The following is a 14,308-nucleotide window of genomic DNA, read 5'->3' as shown; positions in this document are numbered from 1 at the left end:
ACAGACGTGTTGCAGAATAATGAGAACCTCGGCACCACCAGCTTCTTATCTTCAACTAGTCCTCTCCTTTAATTCTCAACAGCACTCCAGTCACTCTTGACAGAATTATCCTGGTTCAACATTGAGAGTTTTGCCTGATGGCCCTATTTCCTAGGACGCAGGGTGAGTTAAGCTCCGGGATTTGTGATGAAAAGAGATTGGATGGGGTAAAACGAATATAAGAAGTGCCCACATCCTCTCGCTCTTGTGGAGAAACCCCTCTGGTTGACTGCGGTGGAGTGATTACATCTCAAGTGGGATCGGACCTAAAGGAAGGACCTGCATTTACCATGTTTTCCACCCTGGGGAGAAGCAAGCGCTTTGTGGGGAATATGCTTTGTGGATAAGCTCCATTGTAAGAGTGCTTGTGTTCCACGAGGGGTGGAAAATTTTAACCCTGAACGTGTGGGAGATTTGCATTCACACCTCCCTGAGGCAGAAACCACGGCCACTAATAACACAGGGCATTAGGAAAGCAGTCATACTAATGATTGTGGGGCCTTCAAGGTCAGGTCTTTAGGCCTCAGCCGGACCCTGTAATGAGGATGCACAGGAGACGGGACCAATAGACCCTTGTTACACCTGGTATTAAGATGCGATTTGGTCGATCTGATCTCAAGTAGACTAGGGAGATATTCACATTTACACCTGGTACACATTTACACAAGCTCAAAACAATATAGACACCATTTACACCAGTGTTTAGTGTCGTCCACCTGTGATCCGATCGACCAAAACGCATCTTAGTACAAAGAGTAAATGGGGCCAAAGACTGTCACACCCAGACAACCAGGTGCATATGGAACCTCAAGACATCAAGTTTTACGCAGCATTTTGGACCCTAACAGTCAGGGGCGTAGCACCAAATTCTGGGCCCTGTATACTCTCAATGTCAGTGGGCCCCCTACACATGCCATTGTACGATGCAGGTTAGCAAAATGAAAATTCAATTTTGAATGAATTCTTTTTTTTATTATTTGAATATAAACAAGTATAAATAGTGTTTAAATCTATAATCAAATCAGATTAATGACTGGTTCTTTCATTCACCACCTGAATTGATGAATTGGGCCTACTTGTGCTCAAATACCTTTCAACCTTAGGCTACATCGGGTTTGTGTACTAACATTTTGATCCATGATACTGATGCAAGCGTTCAAATTAAAAACATTTATTTTTGAACAGGAGAACACAAGAGACAACTGTACCCTCAGAAACCAATCAAATAAGCTAAGCCTGCCATAATGGGGAAAAAAAGTCAATTATAAAAAAATAAAAGTCAAATGAGATGTAATCTACATCCCAGTAAATCCCCACTGACGAGTCTTTTTGTTTGCGAAATCAGTGATGAGATCTGTAAAGTCTACCTGTTTGGCCAATTGGCTTTCAATTGACAGAATGGCGAGGCTGTTTAGTCTATCCTGGCCCATTATTGATCTCAGGTAGTTTTTTTACCAGTTTTAATAAACATAAATATCAACAAAAAAAAAATTAAATAGTAAAATAATGTAGACAACATGTTCTTTTATCAGATTTATTTTAGAGTAGAACTTTAAAACTTTAACTCTTGTACTGAACCATTAATTCTTCCACGGAATAACAAAAACATGAATGTTGAGTAACATATTACTCATCATTACACTTTATGTAGTTTGCAAGCTCAAGTGTGTCCTCACTCTCAGTACTCCAGGGTTGAATAAATCATCAGTGCATGTGATGGAGGAATGCACAGTGCATGTAGGGGGCGTGGCCTCAGTAGCCCTGCAGTGTGCAAGTGATTTAATCGCAGTGATATTTAAGTGTGCTGCATTAAATCTGCTTGTTTTAGCCAAGATTATGCTACAATATATTTTCCTCAACTATATTTAATTTCCCTGTTAAAGGAATAACCTTTCAGTTTTGTAAATTCCCATTAATTCCCTTATATTCCTGTTAACTCCCATGGAAATTTTCCAACTTTGAAAATTCCCAGAATTTTGGAACCCTGTTCATTGGCTTTGATAACATCATGAATTTATTGAGCATTGACTATAGCTTTTAAGCACAGCACTGTGCTGCAATGCTAGGGCTTTTCATCAAACAAAAATGATAATTTGCTTTATTGCTCAAATCAATATTATCTGTGTGCACTTGAGAACACAGTGATATTGGTAGGCACATCTACATGTGCAGAAATATAGGCAGATAATTTATTAAGGAGTTTGAGAATATATCACACATTATAAGCAATAGTAGGGCTAGTAACTTTACACTGTGCTGCCACTATTTCCACCACTCCAATAGCACTAGGCAATAGCACACACATTGAATCAAAAGGCTTACTTATTTAAGGTAAACAACTCACAATTAGGAAGCAAGGGGGAGCTCGCCCTTTGAGCAATGATCTCACCTTGTCTTTCCTCATTTCTGCTCTCAGTCTCAGCCTCATCAGAGAGTCTGGTACTGAGTTTATTCTCTCAGTTGGTGTTATCAATATATTTTGAAATGAATAATGACATCAATTGGAGGGCCCAATTAATTCGAATTAGGTTACAATAAAAAAAAAAAAAAATTTTATGGGATTTCGAAGGGCCCTCTCCCTAGACGGGGCCCTGGGTAGTCAGGTCAACTTTTCCCCCCACTACCACACCCCTGCTAACAGTATACGCAGTGTTGCTCCAACAAGACGCATGAAGACTTTGCATCACAAATGGATGAAACGCTTAATCATACCACTCAATCCATAGCTATTCATTCTATTTCAAAGATTCAATCTACGACAAGGGCAAGATTTACAGAACACTTTCATGGCATACATTTGAAATTTCTGGACAAACATTTGCTGTGTTGACCTTCAATTTTCCTACTTCCCTTCAGTCTCAAAAGAGTTTAAATAAATAGCCTGTCAGTGCTTACACAAGAGATCTTTCTGCCTTCAATTTGTATAAGAAAACAGTTCTAAAAAAATAAAGACAATTTAATGCATCTTTGATGCTGATTTTTTGGGGCTAAGGGCTTTTGAGACAAAAAGTCACCACCATGCTTTGCACAATAATAGTCTACAAAGATTACAGGCCTGTTACAAATCCTATTGCGCTGATTCGTTGAAAAATACTTCCATAGACAGCTGCCTTCTATGGCAGCATACTAACTGAAAGAGAACATCATAAGTGACTGATCTAGGAAGGTCTATAGAAACTATTTTGGGTACAACTTTTAAACTATTACTGCTACAATCCAGTATTGAAAGAATTACATTAATAATGTAACGTTTCACATCTAGTTTTTTGTTGTTATTAAGGTATTGCAGTTACCAGTAAAGACATATTTGAAGCTGCCTTAAAAATTTGGACCAAAGAAGGTATCTTAAGAGGTAGAACGATTAAGTTAACCACCTGTATCACTGCCTTTTGAAATGCTTTAAATGCATCATATACTACCATTCAAAAAAATAAATAAATAAATGAATACTTTAATTCAGCAAGGACGCATTAAACTGATCAAAAGTGCTGTTGTTTTGAACTTTCTATTCATCAAAAAAAAAAAACATGACAGTTTCTTAAAAAATTAATTCTGAAGGATATGTGACACTGACGACTTGAGTAATGATGCTGAAAATTCAGCTTTGTTATCGCAGAAATAAATAACGTTTTAAAATTATTCACATAGAAATAAGTAATATTGTGGAATATTAAAACAGCCTTGGTGAGCATAAAAGACTTTTCAAAAACATTTTAAAAATCTTACTGACCTCTAAAACTTTTGAACAGTAGTGTATGGAGAAGGTTCTGACACAGAGCTACAGTAATATCTACAAAGAGCTCTCAAAATGTTTGCTGAAAGCAGCAGAATAAACACAAAAAGAGTGTTGACAATAAGTAACATTATAAATATCTAACACTATAAAACTCTATCATGAGTTTAAAAGATCAAGTCAATGAAAGAACTAAAATATGTAAAAAAAATTGTCTGCAACAATACTTAGTATCTTTTTTTCTACCATAGTGAGGCAGGCAATAACTATCATCTTAACTGTATCTTTGTCCTTGTGAGATTCTGAAAGCGAGTGCTCTCTTGAGGCTGTAGTGTCATTCTCTATGCTCTCTACCAGCTATTCTCATCTTCCACTGGATCACCCACGTAGTCAGAGACGCCTTTTCAGATATCGACTTGTTTCTCCAGTGAAGGTCAAAAATGTTAGCAAGCTTTCACCAAACATAACACCACACACGTTGCAGGAGATTCTCTGCTCCGGCCCCCCTGGCCCCTAGAAGGTGAACTCTATTTCCACTTAAGCAAAAAGGGTCAGGGATCTTCTCTCGCCGATTGACTCATCTCATCTGAGTGCATTTAATCTGGAAATTGAGGTTCTGGCTGCCTCTATTCCTTTAAGTCACAAGTGTCAGAACATTCATGGCTTATCTACCGAAAGTAACATAGAAAGGGTGTCCAATTTTCCCAGCTTGACTTAAGTAACATTTGTAAAGAATATAAACTGTTTATAAATGGGAAAACCTCACTCAATACAGATGCACTGACAGAATTAAGGTGAAGGTTATGCAAAACCATCCATGGAAATCCAGGTGGAATAAAAGACTCTACGGAAGGACCTGCAATGATTGGATCAGAAGCAGGTTATATCTGCATAAAAACTTGTCATGTTATCACCTGGCAACCCCTGGTTTTTCATGCAAAAAAGTAGTAAAAAAAAGTCATAAGCTCAAGGAAGAGATGAAATCACACAATAAAGCAAAAATGTTATCTAAATAATAGATATAAGAGAAGCTCTTCTGTGGTAAATATAAAGCAGTATTTTTAGGATTAAAAATAAATAGCAGTACCTGTGTAGCCCAGAGAGTTGTCATCATCATGTTCTGCAGTGGGGGCTTCTGTGGCCCTATTGCTAGTCCCCTCCTGAGTCCCCGTGTCTGTTGGAAGTAACACAGACTCTGAGTCCTCGGGCAAAGAGTATTGGGCCAACGGCATCATGGTAGCGCCCCAGTATCCCTGATACCAACAGATAAGCAGTACTAGGCTCTGCAGACAGTGACTTTTAAAAAGTCTCAGTCTGCAATTGCGACCTCCAAACTGCATTATCATCATATCACGAAATCGCTTCAAACTTCCCCAAAACACCATATATAGAAGCTCCAAGGTGTTAATCAGTTGTTAGCCATTAATCCATTGGAGAATCCCAAGAGTGCAAGTCCTAAATATGGTGTTTTCCTTCTCTTCACAGGCTTAAAGAGGTGCAGTTAGCCCTGAACGTCTATGTGTATGTCTGAGGAGTGACAATGTGTGCCCTCTTGCAGCAGACGGTCCTATAGAAGCTCATGGGCAGAACTAGGACGAACCAAATGCAAATACACACATAAAGTCTCTGACACACACCCTATTTAGCTCTACATACAGTCATTGACTGAACTAATTCCCCAATCAGCGCATGTCGCTTTTCTGGAAGATGGACTGACAGCCCTCCTCTACGCCGGGTTTAGAAAGGGAGGATCGGGCAGGGGGTGTGGCAGATGCCCCCCATCATGGCGATGTGTGGGATAAATCAGACTGGGGCCATGCCCACTTCCATTGTTGGGCACTGACAGGGGGTTAATTTGGGATGAGGGGAGGTGAAGGGGCCTGTTTAATATAAAGGGGGTCAGAATGGGCCAGATGACTGGGAAGCATCCTGTCAGGACCGTCATGGACCGTGAATTAAGATTGGCATCATTTACGGAGATAAAAAAAGCAGACAGGCAAAACAAAAGGAAGTCATTGGAGAGCACTTAGCGTTCTGCGAAGTGTGACCACTGTCTGTCCTTTCGTTCACCCAGTCGCTAGAGCTCGTGCTACGGTTTCAACATTTTAAAATCATAATTGAGTGCTTAAATGAATTTCAGGAGAGGTTAAATGCCTATTTTATGACTTGGGCCACACTAGTCAGCACTTGTGTTGATGCATTTAGTGAAATTACACTTTTAGTCTGCTATATGCTGAGTTGGCCGTTTCTCAACAAACACCTCACTGAGTACGTTCGCAAAATCTCAAGTTGAGACCGTCAGGAGACTGTTGGCTATCTTAGATTGTGTTGGAATCATTCAAGCAGTCAAAATACAACATTTTTGCACTTTGCACAGATTCATAAGATCAAGTTCACAAACACTTAACATCAAGCATGCAAACACATATGAGTCTGTCTGTTTGTGTATAGACACCATATTTGCATTACCATAGTTTCACCATTGTAAAACCCCCATTGTCTTTTTTTGAAGCATATACAAGTATATTTTCGAACATGCACACAGTTTACAGTTTTAAACAACCAAATTTACTGTACATTTTTGAGAAACATATAACTAACCCTACACAGAATTAGCGCATCCCACAGAATTCTGAAAAATTGGATCAACCGTCCTTCACAAAATTCTACATAACAAATTGCATTAAAATCAATGCATTAAAATCAAATTTACATCTACACATCAAATATTTTAGATAATTTGCTAATACATTTAGCTAACAATGTGCTCTCACTTGCATTTTACAGTCATTTAAACGAATTTTGTTCTAAATGTATTCATCTGAAAACTACTTCAACAATCTGAATATTTACAGCTAACTTGAAACTGCATAAAATATGCAGTTTAAAAATACAAACCTATGAAATGTCTCAATTTAATTTTGTTAAATGAAATATATATATATATATATATATATATATATATATATATATATATATATATAATCTTAGTCTCTAAATTTAAACCATGTTTTCACCTACTCCACAAATTTCCTCCTACAACTGTTTAAAAATATGAGAAAAAGCTTGTGAGATTCTATGTGATAACTACCAAACAAATGCTCAGCTCAAATACAGTACGTTTCACAAAGACATTGACCAAAAACTGACATAGAAAACTCAAACATATTTGCAGAAAGCACAGATATCGTGTCTTCCCAAGGAGAACCAATGCGTGAATATTATAGTTCCAAAACTGTACTGACAACTGAAAGTATAATAGGTTTAATTGTGGACTTAGAGAGTGAATACTTCACGACTCATTAACAGGTGGTGTGCCCAGATGCCCTGGAAGACACACAAGCAAAAATCTGGTGCACCCTCAAATTCAAATGGCCCTGATCCACACAATCCAATCCAAAATGCCCTGCCTCCCCTGATGACTAATTAAAGAGAACCTTATGCAGCTAGCTGACATGTCTACATGGACACATAAGGAGGATGTTGCCCATGCAACCCAAAGCCCTGGCTCTGTCCTCATTTTCAGAAACACAGCAAGTGTTCTTGATTTCTGGCTTTATTGATTTAAGGAGAAGGTGATGTACTAGCTCAATAACAGTGGACCCAGACAACCCACATAAACACAACCGCAACAATTGGATTCGTTCATCTTAATGGCTTTAAAAATCAAGGCCATTTGTTGGGTTAGACATCAGTCGGTTCATTGTTTTCGAAGGCAGGAGAGGCTAAATGAACTATAAAGAAAAATGAGTTACCATGTTAATCAGTACACTTTAACACCTCTATTTTAATGGCAATTTCTAATTTTTTGGCTCAGCCTAAAGGCCCTGACTTATGAAAGGGGTTTAATTAAGTCAAACGACCGAACTAGCCTGGCCACAAATTAATATACGCACGAAAAAAGAAATATGTGAATGGTGCACCCAGACTGCAAATTACCAAAGATTATGTTGAAAGATCGTGAGGAAGGACACAGCTGCAGCTGATCTGCAGAAAAGAGGAAGAGAAGCCACACACACAGAGAACATGTGATTACAACATCCAGAATGTACCCACTCGTCTGAAAATAACATTAGATCAAGCTGAAAACCTTAAATTAATAGCATTGCTTGATACCTGAAACAGTAATAATATCAACCAGCTTGTGCCAGCAACAATCCAACAATGGTTGATCTAAAACCAGTTAAGATCCACAATCTTACAGCTTAACTGGTGCAAACTGCTCTAATCGGATTTTTAGAGGTAAAAAAATAAACAAAATATGGTGCCTCGTGTGCAGCTTTTGTACAGTTTATTTTTCTAAAATTTTGAATTTGGAGTTCTGAATGTCTTCTTGGTCAGAAAACTGTAATTTAATCATTTGAATATTCACAGCTAATTTCACCTAAAATAAACAATCAAATACACATCTTATAATATTTATGAAATGTCTCAAATACAATTTAATTTTAGTAAATGTTATGGGTATAAACTTCAAATTTAAAATGATAGAATATGCCGCAAAAAAATTATTTAGTAAATTTATCTTAGCCACACTCTTTTCAACTTTTTGTGTGTTTTGGCCAGTCATTTACATGAAAATGTCGTTTTGGGGGCCTGAAAAGCAAACTTTTGAAAACGGATTACAAAGAGCAAGTTTTTGAAAAGGATACAGTTATCTTCTCCGTGTAAACTGCAAAAACGGTAATCTTTTAAAACGGTGGTGTCATGTGTATGCGTGTTACGTTTTCAGTCTATAGACATGTAGTGTTTCTTTACAAAGGGACATCGCCAAATTTGAAAATTTGAAATTTGGGTCAAATATAGACGAACCCGGATCCGTGTGAAAGAGGATCGTTTTGACAACATTGTCGTCTGTAGAGAACATGTTGTCTTCACCAAGCGCTTACACAGATGCACAGGAGCGTTTGAAAGCAGGCGTCTATCAGCAGATATATTAGGAATCCGCTGATTAATGCCTGCTTACAAACGCTCCTGTGCATCTGTGTAAGCGCTTGGTGAAGACAACATGTTCTTGAAGCGTTAATCATTGTAGCCAATCACAGACATATGTTGAGCGCATCAACACAACGGCCAATCAGAGACATATATGTTGAACCCATCAACACAATGGCCAATCAGAGACATGTATGTTGAACCCATCAACACAATGGCCAATCAGAGACATATATGTTGAACCCATCAACACAATGGCCAATCAGAGACATGTATGTTGAACCCATCAACACAATGGCCAATCAGAGACATATATGTTGAACCCATCAACACAATGGCCAATCAGAGGTGTTTAAGAATCCGTACAACAGCTGAGGGAAATGCTGGTATTGTCACATTTTATAAATTTCAGTACCTTCTTGGTACCGAATTCGGTACTTTTGACAGCACTATCATGGAATGTAACAAAAGTTGTTTGTATTTATTGAATTTTAGGGTAGGTTTACAAGTCTTCTGAAGCCATACGATATCTTTACATGAAGAACAGAGTAATTGAACCACAAGAACTTGAGGTTTTAATAGCTGGAAATGATTCCTCTCCATGAACGCACACACTCCTCTCATTCAAAAGATACATCCAAACATTAGCATTACACAGTTGGTCACGAGACACACAAGAACAAATGCCATTTTACAATCTAGGCTGACATAACACTTCTTCTTGCGGCAATGTTTGTGCAAAGGATCTGAGTTTGATGGTGTATGGAGACGGTGATTGTCTGTCTTTGGCCCGGTTCCTCACACAAATCAATCGTTTGGCCTCGGGACATTTGGAATATTTGTACTTTTGGATAAATTGTGCCTGTAGTAATACATCTATCTACCTGTTATATTCTGTGTTTTATATTATATCATACACAAACAGGTAGGTCTAGGGGTGGGGTTGGGTTACATGCTCAAACATGTCTCAATAGTACAAATAAAAAAGTGAAATAAATGTAAATAAAACCATGCTGACTGATTAAATTGAAAAGCACACCCCAACATATCTTTCAAGATGGCAAATTTATACACCAATGTATAATTTCATCATGATGATGAAATTCCAATGCCCATCGTGTCTGTGTATGATGCCAAAGGTTTCTCAGTGAAAGCAATGGAGTACCCTGCACATTGAAAAATGACACTAAAGAGGTACCCTGTGCATTTAAAATGGCAAAAAAAGTGTTGCGAACTCATAAATTGGGCAAGAATTATCAACAAATACCATGGTATTTGTTCAAATACTCAAATTACACATTAGGGTTTCTTTATAGAATTAGAAGTTTGTTCAAATCCTTAACTCTATGTACGAGCAACTATAGTAGTGAAAGCCTTACCAAAGCACTGCTAATACCAGATCGAGTTTTGAGAGAGCAGCCCATCAGGGGATATCATCAGGGCTCCAGCCGGACCACACCAGGGGCCGTGGTTCTCTGTGGGTCTGATTAACTCCCATATTATTGAAAATTACCAAGGGAGGGATTATGCAGATGAGGGTATTGAGGTCCACACGGTGGGCAGGAAAGCAAGCATCATAATGAGAGACTACAGAGGAGGTTTTCCTTCTGTAAGGGACATTTACAGACAGGGAATGGGGGAGAGGTGGTTAGAGGAAATTAAAGGGTGGATTCAGAGAGCTTAGGAGAACCAGACCGTCTGGCATCTAGATATTAAATAAAGTTGTGGCCATAGACATTTATATAGTGCTCCTGAGGTTTTTAAAATTTTTATGTAATTCTTAGTTACGTTTCAGTTAAGTTTCAAGCATGAAAGTCTCATATATCTCCTAAAATGCCTTAAGAGAAATATAAATAGAAACAATTGACATACAATAACAGTAAACTGAAAAGTATACAGTGTGCTGAAAATCAGAATACTAAAAAAATTGAGTTTTATTCAAACAATCTTTGATTTTGAAATCAAAGTTTGCTATAATGGCAAATCAATCACAGTTTGAGATAACCAGATGAAAAGTGAAACTTTCTCTGCAGGTGGAAAAAACGAGAAGCAGGAACGTTAAGCAAGAAGTTTATATTTGTTCTCTATTTAATCTCATTACTATATTAGAGAAACAATTGAGATATAAAAAAGATCTCATTTGTGATTTTTTTTTTAATCCTACAGGGAAGGAAGTTAAACAAGCAAAAGTGTGCATATATAGGGTGTTCTCGCAACAGCAATCTCAAAAAAATATAATAATATAAATAAAACAGGCTTTGTACAGGTTTCATTTTGTTTTGGCAAGTATTGAATTACTTTACACAGAGAAAAACATTTGATTATGCAATAGGCATTATACAAAATGTATACAAAAAAAATTGCCTGATAAATATCGGTGGCAGATACACTGCTGCATCTCTAATAAAAAAGTAATTAAAATGTAACTTAAATGCAATGCCCACTTGAAGTCGTCATTGTGGTTGAGTATTGGAAATGCCAAGCATATTATTCAAATGCTCAATGACAGTCAATGGTGTAAGTCAATGACATTCACTCGCCATTATGTTTGATAGAAAGCCAAAATTGTTTAACTGGTAACAAAACAATGAATAAAGTAAGACAGACTGGCTCCCAACCTCATTTGCTTTGATTGATGTGGTTGGATGTAGTGATTACGCATCCACTTGTTCACATACTCAACTAGGAATGTGAACACGAGACAAATAAGTCCAATCATCTGCTGACAAGTAGACCTGAAACACATCCAACAACCACTGCCCCAAAAAAAAAAAACAGTCAGGAATTCTACAAGGAGAACGTGTGATTAGCGCCGGTGCGAATGCTTGTGGCTCACAGAGTCACTGCGGTCATAGCGTGTTCAAGTGCCTTAGGAATAATCCTATCAATCTACGTCAAAATCACGGCAGGCCTGTGAAAGCCAGAACAGCTGGTGAAGTCTCACGCAGCTAAACAGAGCACATGATGGGCATCGCTCAGGCCACGGAGGTTAAAGCCTTTCGGTACAATAAGCTTTTCTGTGGCGAGTAAATGAAAGCCACTTCAGGGCTTGAAGACTGTGGTGAAAGAGCACAGCTGTTGAATGCAGTGTCATAAAAGCCAAGAGTTACAACCATGATTAATGATGAAGCTCTCTACAAGGACAAGCCACCTTCAATCTGACAGACACGCTTTGCGAGGTTTCACTCTGAGCTCTTCAATTTTATGAGCACATTTTTGGACCTCTGAAGGCAATTGTGTACTTAGAAGCCATTTTGGTGTCGCTAAAAACAGTGCTCCAACACATTGAGCCTTGGTGCTAAAGTTGGCGGCTGAACTTCAAATCACACTTTCGACACTAATCAATGCCATTCTTTCATTGTTCTTTGTACTATAAATAAAGGGTGAAAAAAAGGGAAAAAAGTAGAAATTCAAGCTACATTTGAGGCTTAAAAGTAATGGAAGTGTTTTTTAAAATGTAAATATATATTACAATACTGCTGTTTTTACTGTACATAACTTCTTTCAAAAACATTTTAAGAAACCTTACCAACCCCAAACGTTTGAACGGTAGTCTAAATAATTATCTCCACCGAATAGTTCTTTTTTTTTTATTCTGCACTATATAAAGCACACAGACATTCATTCTGAACACTCAGTCTGAGATCCACAGTACATTCCTTCAAGGTCATGGTTCTTCAAAAACAATGTTGTTAGAAAAGGCCTTTCAACAGTACGAGCTTTCCTCCGGCCTCACACCACTGCCGTCATTAGCAAAGTGCCAACATGACAATAGAAGGGGAATTCTTCTAGATTTATTACGAGTGTGACAGAACCTCGGCTAATTCACCAGAGCTCCAGTCTTTGAAGCTGTGTTTCTCCACCCTGTGTTCCTGTCTGAATCGCATAAATCTTCAACTACCGCCACACTTTGTTGTGGGCAAAACAGTCGAGGTTTCATTCCGAAAGAATCTCTGCTTGATGATGACACATTCTTTGACTTATTTGCATGTGTGAGAGAGAAACAGGGAGAAAGTGAAATATGGCTTTTACTGCAATTATTCTATAAGCTCACTCATCCTGAATTTATTGAATACATTTTATACAGTATATAGGTATTCTTTAACTCATGCTGCGTCCCCATTTGCCTACTCGTACTACACCCTAAACGTATGCACGGTTTTTGTGAAGGAAAAGTACATACTTTTGAGGGTACCACCAACTTCATCATAAATGTGTCTTTAATGGACCGCTCTGTCGCTCAGTTACATGTCTCCTGTGACCGCCAAAAGTGTCCTGTCATTAATCTTGTCAGTTAAAATCCTCCACATACAATTTAATTTAATTTCCTACCGTATTGGAGAGATATGTATAGTAACATGTTGATCTGCCAGTGGTGGGTCTTTCATGCAAAGACTTGCGTCCGCCACGTTTGTAGTTTAACACATTTATTCATGTTTGTAGTTCTAATCAAATCCTTGTCCAATGTGCAATGGGGGGTGGGCAATATTAGCCATTAGAGCATGCATGGATCTGCACTTCAGATTCTAACCAGAATCCTCAATATACAGCTGCATATTATAAATACACACAACAGTTTCTCGAATTTGATTTTGATCAAATCCCCTTCGCTTTTAAAATGATACTAAGACAAAGACATTACTGTCCTCAGCAGACATTCAAACTGATTTTGTAATTATGAACATAAGATTGACTTATGGAATATCAGGAATATCAGCAAGATGCAGGTAATGCACTTGCTAAGCCGATCTCTCTGTTTCATTATACTCCACGTAATACAATACGTTCCTTCATTGCTAGTTCTAAAGTCACGTTTTAGAATTAGTAACAGAGGCTTGGGCTCAACTGTCAACTTGAGATTTGAATCCGCGGCGGAAAGAAGTAGTTCTGCACAAAAAAGGGTTTTAAAGACACTTGTTGTTTCTTATTTATTTACTCCCTCACTTGTGCTGTATAAACGCAATATCACACTTGTAGCCGTGCGATATGGCCCTATATCAGCATGGCTGTCATTGTCAGTGGCCTCGTGCCTATGGCCTAATCACAGCCATGCTGATATACAGCCACATCACACTCCTACTCATGTGATCTTCCTCATATTGGTAAACATGAGTAAATGATGATAGAATTTCCATTTATGGGTTCAAATTTCCCTTTAACAGACAATTGGAATTGGAATCGAAAATGGCCACGATCTACAGGATCATGATAAATCTTGAAACTTGAATTTCTTAAAATGATTCAAACAAAATAAGGAGATCAATCGAAGCAGTTCATTTACAATCTAAGAATAATTACAGTGTGATTGTTCAGTTGAGAGCTGCTGGTCACAGTTGACCAGCCTTCTGATCCAGAGTCAGGCAAGCTGAACAAACAGCAAGAGCCTATCTGCCTTTTCCAGACACACAAACACACACTTTTATACATTCTTACATGCACAAACATGTGGATCTGAAACCACATTACGACAGCACAATTTGCATCCCTTCAAGAGCAATTAAACCTGAAGAGGACCCAAACCACCACCTGAAACATTGATATTTTTTATTGACATGCCAGGAAAGAGTCTCAAACCTCACGTTCCTCGGTTTCAGATCTCGG

Source organism: Siphateles boraxobius, unplaced genomic scaffold (assembly GCF_051911475.1).
Source record: "Siphateles boraxobius isolate OS27281-9 unplaced genomic scaffold, OSU_SipBor_1 6, whole genome shotgun sequence".
In the NCBI taxonomy this organism is placed as follows: Eukaryota; Metazoa; Chordata; class Actinopteri; order Cypriniformes; family Leuciscidae; genus Siphateles; species Siphateles boraxobius.
The sequence above is the reverse complement of the archived record's forward strand: the minus strand, read 5'-3'. Positions refer to the sequence as shown.